We start from the raw sequence: 8,937 nt of genomic DNA on the forward strand, positions 1-8,937 counted from the left end.
AATGTTAGACGGATGACCAAATATCAGATTCTCATTGTCCCACTGACCACCAGGGACTAAGTTTTCCGATACTCATTGGGCACTGCTTGCTAAATAACAACTAACAGACGCAATCCCTACCTGTCGCTCTGACGATCAGAAAATATGCTGAATATCCCTGCCGATCATTGCTACTGCTTCGTAGTAGGGACTTTCGTCTTGGTGCTCCAAGAAAAGGTGACAACATTATTTCCTCCTCAGTGAATCTGTCTGTGACATGTTTTGCTATTCACTTTGTATGATTGCAAGGCCTAAAATAATGACCTCTACATAGAATATCAGTGACACCATACAAAATTCCTTGTGTCAGTATTATATGTCCAGTCAATGTCAAAAATAGTGACATAAAATGCCAAAATAATTGCAGCAATCATGACTCTTTGGACGGCTTATATTTCCTCTAGGCATCCGCAATCCAACAAAAAGAAAGAGCAGAGACATTTTTGTGGAACATCTTGATATGAATGGCCGGGCTGGAGCTCCAGTTCCAATTGGGAGGGGGCAAACTCATAATAGGGGTATGCACTTATATGTGCTTACGGGGAAATTAGGAACATTTCCTCTAAATAAGCTATTTAGTGGATCTTAAGCTTGCAGTCTGTTATAATTACAAGGCTATTATAGACGGTCGAGATACTGGTGTTTGTAAATTGATGACGTCATTTTTGGTAACAAATTTTAATTCTGAGTTTTTTTCTAGTAGAATATGCAAAATGAAGGCAATCATCTAATAGGTTGTTGAAGATTAAAAATTTTTTTTCCCCATATGTAGTTTTCATGGAAATCCCCGAGTACATGTCTCATCTGCTATGACTGCCCTCCTGTTTCTTTCTGTTCTCCCTGAGCTGATTTTTTCTGCCCTGTGGCTATGAAACACTCAGCAGGAAAAGCCAAATTCATTACCCTATTGATGTGTGTAACCCTTACTAGGCCAGACATGTGGCCCGTCAAAGCCAAGTATGGGAAGGACAGGGTTAATTTTGATAGAAGGGTGGGGGGGGGGTGTAATTAGAGTCATTATCTGCTCCTGATTTTAGGCTCAATTTGGAGGATAAGAACTGGCACAAATGCAGTTCCTGCCTCCTAATTTATCATCCGTTTCAGTGCTTATTTCTCCTCTCTCCTCTCTATGCTCCCCCCTCCTATTATGTCCGTCTTTCTCCCACCCACCGCCAATCATCTTCTCACCGGGGAGCTTTGAAAATAGAAGCTTGCCTATTTAAAAATAAAATGAAAATTTAATGCCAACAAAATGCCACACACATTTTCAGATGGAGTGTGAAAGAGGAGGGGGTTTGCCCGCAGCTATGTGTGTACAATATAGAATTCCCTCCTTGTAAACACAAATGACTTCTGTCACTTTCTGCTCCGTCACCTCAGGGCAACGACAGGTAGAGGAAGTGACATAATCTAAATCTGTTATTTTGCTAGGAAAAAAAATTACTTTTCTAAATGTGTTCATAGCTGTGCAATGATTTCACCAATGTTTCAGCCTAAACTTTGAATATAATATACTGTAGATTTACATATTCAATAGAATGTTGACTTTAGTAACTATGTTTAAATGGATTTAGACCCCTTTAAATTAGGGTCTCTATAAAGACAAGGCAATGAGTACCCCAAAGTGCCAACTAGGGTTCTGATATGGTGTCCCCTATAATCAAAGAATGCTCCCTCTTATGAGGGCTTGAATATTGGTGTGTCGACTAACCCTCAAGCTGGCCGTTAAGAAAAAGGCCAACTAAAACCCCTAGTAGTGGGAAGTACTTGGAGATGGTCTGAGGATGTAGCACAAGCACTTTCAGAGCTTCTGACTGACTGGGAGGACTCACTGAGGGGGGGGGGGGGGGGGGACGACTTCATTTTCATATACAGCATGCAAGGTGCCCCCTAAGCTTTACCGCTAGTGAACAGGGCAGTTAGAGATCTGGGCACTGTTTTTCTTCTTAGCCGAGCATACCAAACAGGGCCGCCATCAGGAATTTCTGGGCCCCATATGGCCAAGATGTCTTGGCCCCCCTCCATTACCAGGGGTGGACAACGGAAAGTGTGGCGCTCATGTTTGTACATTATACGTGTTAACCGATTTTGGTGCTGATGTCAATTACAGTGAACGAAACCATGGAGCAGGCAGTGACCGGTGAATGCCCTGGATTTTGTTCAATTTACCCAAAACGTATCCCACTGTATATAGTGGGATACGTCGCCCGGGGAGTGGAGCTTTCCCAGGGCTGGAGTCCCCGGGAAGATCTTCTACTAGCGCTCTGCCCAGGGACTCAGGAGCTGTTCCGTATGTCCATATATGTTAGGCTTCGTTCACATCTGCGTCGGGGCTCCGTTCATGGGTTTCATTTGACTTTTCCGTCAGGGGAACCCATGAATGGAAACCAAACTGAAACAAACGGAAACCATAGCTTTGCGTTTGCATTACCATTGATTTTAATAGTAACGCATCAGTTGCAAGTGGTTTCCATTTGTCTCCGTTCTGTAAGGTTTCCGTTGTTTTGACGGAATCAATAGCGCCATTGACTGTGCGGTTTTGATGCATTTTTATAACTATAACTAAACTTTTCCCTCGCATAACATCTACTGGAAAGCCCCCCTACCCTACACAAATGAACTACATCGGTCTCTTCACATGTCGAGGTCAAATCACGTTTTTGTAAAATTGCTTTATAACCATGTCATTTGCCATGGTTTTGAGAATAACTCTGCAAAAAAAAACGCAATATGACCATAACCTGTGAGTATATGCTAAATAAGTTCCAAAACACATGGCATTTACAGTCAAATCCCCCCTCCCCCACAAAAATTATTTAAAGGCTACCGCCGCTACACCTTTGAAAACTTTTTTTTTTAAATAAAAATGTGTGTTTTTTGCAACTTTGCAATTACATTTTATTCAAAATAATTTTTACTGTTTCTGATACAACTGCTTTATATCCTGTATACAGAGCAGCTGTATCGTGCGCTGAAAGCTGTATCCTTCAGGTCAGCGGGACTGACGGGTTCAGTGACAGCGGATCCTGCGTGTCTCTGGCACGCAGGACCGAGCTGTTAGGCCGGGTTCCCACGGGTCGAATACGCTGCATTATAAACAAAGATGTGATCAATAACAGCTTGATCTGACCGCTGTCACTGAACATGTCAGTACCACTGACCTGATGGATTCAGGTCTCAGAACTAGATACAGCTGCTCTGTATACAGGATCTAAAGCAGCTGTATTTCAAATAGTAAAAATTATTTGTAATAATATGTAATTGCAAAGTTGCACCAAACACACTGATAGACATTTTTATTTTTTTTAAAAAGCATGTCGGCCGCATTTCCCGGACCAAACACTGTAAGGAGGAGTCCCTGCCTCGTTGCGGGAAAACTGTCCTGTACTGTAATCATGTTTTCAGCACGGGACAGGGGAGGCAGGGACACCTGGCATCGTACATAACTATGATGCTAAGAGCCCGGCTCCCTGCACTGTCCAGGAAATGCGGCAGACATGCGGTCTGTATATCACGGACCAAACACGGTCGTGTGAATTAGGCCTTAGGGTCAGTTCACTGGTAGCATAAATACTGCTGTTTTTCCGCAACGGCATTCTTTGCAAAAAATCCACAGTAAATGCAGTAGCACCAGAGTGGATGAGATGGAACAAATGTCATCCACACGCTGCGCAAATACTGAGCGGTAAAAACGCTCAGAAATTGACTTGTGGTGCAGAATTTTATTCCGCAGCATGTCAATTGCATTTGCGGAATCGCTGCTTATTTGTTGCGGGTTTTCTCCATTGAATTAAAAAAAATGCAACTCATAAAAAATAAAAATATTATACTTACACATGAGTCTGAGTTTCTTCCTCCCTCTAATGTGGCCTTCTGGGATGACGTTTCATCGCATGTGACTGCTAGCAGGCCGGCTAAATGCTGCAGTTTCCGCAGCGGACATTCCGAGAGAAAAACTGCACCACAGTTTGGTGTGGATTTTCAGTCGGCATTCCCTGTGGCGCACAGGGCGGATACGCTGCGTGCTTTTACGCAGCGTATCCGCCCCGTGTGAACTCAGCCTAACAGTTAAGTCCCACCTCCCCAAGGCAAATTATTAATGAATCCCTTCCCCCACACATAGCATTCGCAGCTGAGTCCCAGCCTTCCCACAAAAACGTTTTACAGAAAATCCCCTCCCCCACGCATAGCATCCACAACCAAGTCCCACCATCCCCCACATATGGCATTTTACACAAAATCCCCTCCCCCACATATAGCATTCACAGCCAAGTCCTAACCTCCCCCACAAAAAACTTTTACACAAAATCCCCTCCCTCACACATAGCATTCACAGCCAAGTCCCACCCTCCCCCACATATAGCCTTTTGCATAAAATCCCCTCCCCCAAACAACATTCACAGTAAAGTCCTACCCTCCCCCACATATAGCATTTGACACAAAATCCCCTCCCCCACATATAGCATTCACAGCCAAGTCCCATCCGCCCCCCAAAAAAACTTTGACACAAAATCCCCTCCCCCACATAAAACATTTACAGTTAGGTCCCCTCCCCCACAAAAACGTTTTACACAAAATTCCCTCCCCCACATATAGCATTTACTGTTAAGTCCCCCCTCCCCACAAAAACAATTTCTAAAGAATCCCCCACACATAACCTTACAGTTCACTCTTACCTGTCCTGGAGGAATCTTCCTCAGCAGTTACAAGTTGGAGGCAGGAGTGGGGGGAGCTGTGTGTCACTGCTCCTCTCCGGCACTTTCTTCTTCCTCTGTCCTCCCTGCCCCTGGTTATAACCTGTCTGTTGGGCGGCTCCCTCCACACATGACATCGAGCTTCTGTTTCCTGCTCATGCAGCATCTTCCTCTCAGGGCCCTAGCTTAAGTTACGTCAGAGTAAAGAACGGCCCTGTTACATTGCAGGGTCCGTTCCTTTCTCCAGGTAACTAACGCTGGGGCCCTCAATGAAATGTTTAAAGCAGAGGCCGGGCCACTTTTTTTTCATCATTATAGCCAGGCTTCTGACTGCAGTACCAGCAGTACTGCCCTGATGGCGGCCCTGATACCAAAACCACATCAAATAAATGTTAATGTATAGCGTCCTAATAATTAACCATTCAGAAGCCAGATACACAGTGCTACATAGTGTCCAAGTAAATAGTTTAATACAGCATCCAGATAAAATGTATAACGTCTAGAATCTAGACACTATAAAACGCTACATAAATATTACATACAGCGTCCAAATAAATTAAGGCAGACCATCGAATTTCTGATAGGACAAAATGTTACGTCCCGCGTGAACTATCAGGGTGAAGGGGTATTGGTAACATTTCTGGTGGTCTAAGGTATTTAAGCTTTTAATGGTAATAACTGAGGACTAATGGTTTAGGCTAGTGAAGGGGTTTATGGTAACAGCCCTGCAGTCTAGGGGAATAAATGGGTTAATACCAGCTTCCTTGGCGGTTCAAGGGTTCATGCCAACATCCCTGCTGGTCTAAGGTAGTGAAGTATTTAATAGTAACATCCCTCAGGTCTAATGTAGTGAAAAAGTTAAAGGGGTATTTTTTCCAACTTAGACATTCATGCATGTCCACATTTATGGCTTGTCCACATTTATGGCATGCCGATAGCAGCAGATTCCAAGTGCGGACTAGCAGGGTGAGGGCTGCACTGTTCATTCTGTTCATGGGAGTTACAGAAACAACTGAGCAGGTATTGCTCGGGCGTTTCTGTAACTTCCATACAATAGAACGGAAAGAGCGCAGCCCCATCTCCACTAGTCCCCGCTTGGAATTGGCAGCTTGCAGCTGTCACAGCAGGCAAATTATGAGTCGCGTGACCGCCGTACTCAATACAGGCGCGGGTCCCAGATTCTTTTTGACGTTTATGGCATATTTTGTGAGAAGTTGGAAATACCCATTTAATGAAAATTTTCCTGGTGGTCTAGGATACTGAAGATACAAATTCTCAAATCCCTGGTGGTATAGGCTAATAAAGGGGTAAATGCAAACATCCCTTGTGGTCTAGGGCAGAGAAGGGGTGACTATCTGCATCCCTGGTGGTCTAGGGCAAAAAAGATGCTAATGTAAAAATCACTATGCCAAGTGCCCACTGTCTCATCAATTCTCAATCCTGGTTCCATATTACATATTACCCAATAGATATGTAAAAATTAACAATCCCAACGATACTACTAACAAGGACATTATTCTTAATACATGCAATCCAACAGCATCTGGTAAATTGTGGGTTAATGGTGGTAGAACCCTTTTAAACCTTATATACTGTAGAGGTGATTTAAAACGTGTTGTGGCAACATGAAACATTGCAGTAGTGTAAGTGCTGTAGGATAGTTTCATGGATATTCAACTCTTAAACAGTGTATTCCCACCTTACCACCCACCATCGTCAATTATAACAGACTGCCAATGGTAAAGACAAGGCAATAGGTGCAGCATACTTTGCATTCTGGTGGACACAGCACCCTTCTCTAGCCATGATGTCACCCTACGTACCTTACTTACAGTTTCAGCATGAAGAGCACTAATTCATATATCATGCGGAGTGATTTCAAGCTCATATGCCTTCCATATGTCCCTGATTAGGCACTTATCCTGAAAACAGGAAAAAGGAATGACTTATATTTTCCCAGACTTCCATCTTTCTACATCACCGTTTATGGAATAATGTCCCAATGTCATACGTGGCTTTACAATAGCCAATTGTTTATGCAGCAGGAGAAGTTGATGAATATGGAAATAATTCTCAAGGGACAATTTATTCGGAGAGGGCTAGACTCCTTACAGACACTGGCAGCACACACACTTAGCACAGACTGCCACATTTATGAAATCTCTCCAGAAATTCTATTAATATAATATGATAATGTCCCTCAAATATTCCTCAGCTCATGCATTGATCAAAACCGATGAAGCAATATTAGCTCTATATAACCAGCCTTCAACCATTATATGTCTGATAGATTTAAAGAGCACTTCTACTTAGAATTATAGTTACCCATCATTCAGTCTTTTACCTTTAATGGTGCCAGAACATGGTGGCTAAAAATTGGCAATCACTATAGGACGCTATTCTGGGAACATTGGAGAAATCCAGTTGGTGGTCAGGAAAACAGTGTCTGGAGGATTTATTGTATAAATCCATTGCTTCTTTATAACAGAACTTCAAGGTTTTATATATGTTATAATTATTGCTTAAGCCATATCATAGTCTATCCTGCATTTCTTCCATAGACCCCACCACAATTGGGAGGCAGAGAGCAGCAGGACAGAGGTGAAATCATCAATCTGTTATCAACTCTGACACAGAAAACGAGGCAATTATGTTCTAGTGTCCCAAGGGGTGGGCTGGCGGAGAGCAGATAAACTGCCAGCTTTGTATGGAAGGCAAAGGGGAGAATGAGGAGATACAAGGTAGATGAAAAATGGTTCATATGGACAAAAGTTAAAATATATGCAGAGTAGGGGGACATGAAAAGAAGGCAAGGACTAGCATTAGATAGGACATTATAGAAAACAGTATGTAAATGACTAAGTATTAGATTTGGAAATGTGAGGGAGCCGGATGATCGGGCCGATGATGGTATTTGGCCTAATCAGTCAATAATTGGTGTCTACGATGTAAAGAAAAGACATTTCAGGATTCTCAGTTGTGATCCTTGGTATTGCTCTATTCGAACCTTTTGTCAGATAGAAATCTTTGTGGGCATGGATCTAGAAGGAAGCTAAATCTATCTGTTCTCTCATAGCTTGACTTCTTGGTCAGGTCCTTGTTCTGTTGGTAAAGGGGTACTAGACCTGGAGATAATTTAATTTATCCGACAGTGGACCAGTGCAGAAGACCTGCTTCTTTTTGGCTAATAGTTATTGGTACCATAGTCTGAAAATGTGACATTGCTGTAAGCAATTTAACTTGCTTGCAGGGGTTGTCTTCTGAAAGCAATCCCATTTTAGATTGAAGCTGGTCCGCCGATCAGCTGATCACAATAGGTGTGGCTTCATAAACCCCTGATGGTTATTCATTGCCACCAGGGAGAGATGCCGTCTACCATACTTTTAATACATGCATGGGCCTGGTCCGCCGGATCAGGAGCTGCTTGTGGGACCCCCTTTATGGCATCCATATGCCCTGTTAGGGCAAATAGAAAAAGGTTGTCTTCATGAGATAACTTCTTTAGGGGCGGTGCATGACACAAGAATTCTTATTTCATGCACCTCCCACTCAGGTCCTGCACTACAAATAACATAGTGAATTAGTTTTGCCCTGAATATTCCATGAACTATCAAAAGTTCTCTACACCATGCATGTGTACAAAAAAATCCAAGCCTGAAAAAATAAAAAAAAACGTTTGTCTGAGTGTGGGGAATGCTTCAGCTCTAGGGTATGCCCTTTCTTCTTCTCTTCCTTAAATACTATTGGACCTAGGGTCTTAGGGGGTACATTTGGTATTTGTTTAATGGTTTACCAAAAGTTTGAACATGGGACACAGGCAAGTGCCTTGGGTGCTAAGTGCTAGAATGGGTGTCATTAAAGGGGTTTTCCAGCCAGTAAAAATTGATGGTCTATCCTCAGAATAGGCCATCAATAGCTGATGGGTCGGGATCCGCCTTCCGGGACCCCCACCGATCAGCTGTTTCGAAAGGGGTGCAGCGCTCGTACGAGTGCTGCTTCCCCTTCATTTCTACTTGCTCAGTATGAGCCGTCGACACGCATTTAGCCACGATTCACAGGTATTGCAGCCTTTTCTCCCATTGAAGTGAATGGAAGAAGGCTGCAATACCTGTGAATCGCTGCTAAATGCGTGTCGAAGATTTACAGTGAGCAAAAAAAATTAAGGGGAAGCAGCACTCGTACGAGTGCTGCACCCCCTTCAAAA

The sequence above is a fragment of the Rhinoderma darwinii genome, chromosome 13 (assembly GCF_050947455.1).
Source record: "Rhinoderma darwinii isolate aRhiDar2 chromosome 13, aRhiDar2.hap1, whole genome shotgun sequence".
Classification (NCBI taxonomy): Eukaryota; Metazoa; Chordata; class Amphibia; order Anura; family Rhinodermatidae; genus Rhinoderma; species Rhinoderma darwinii.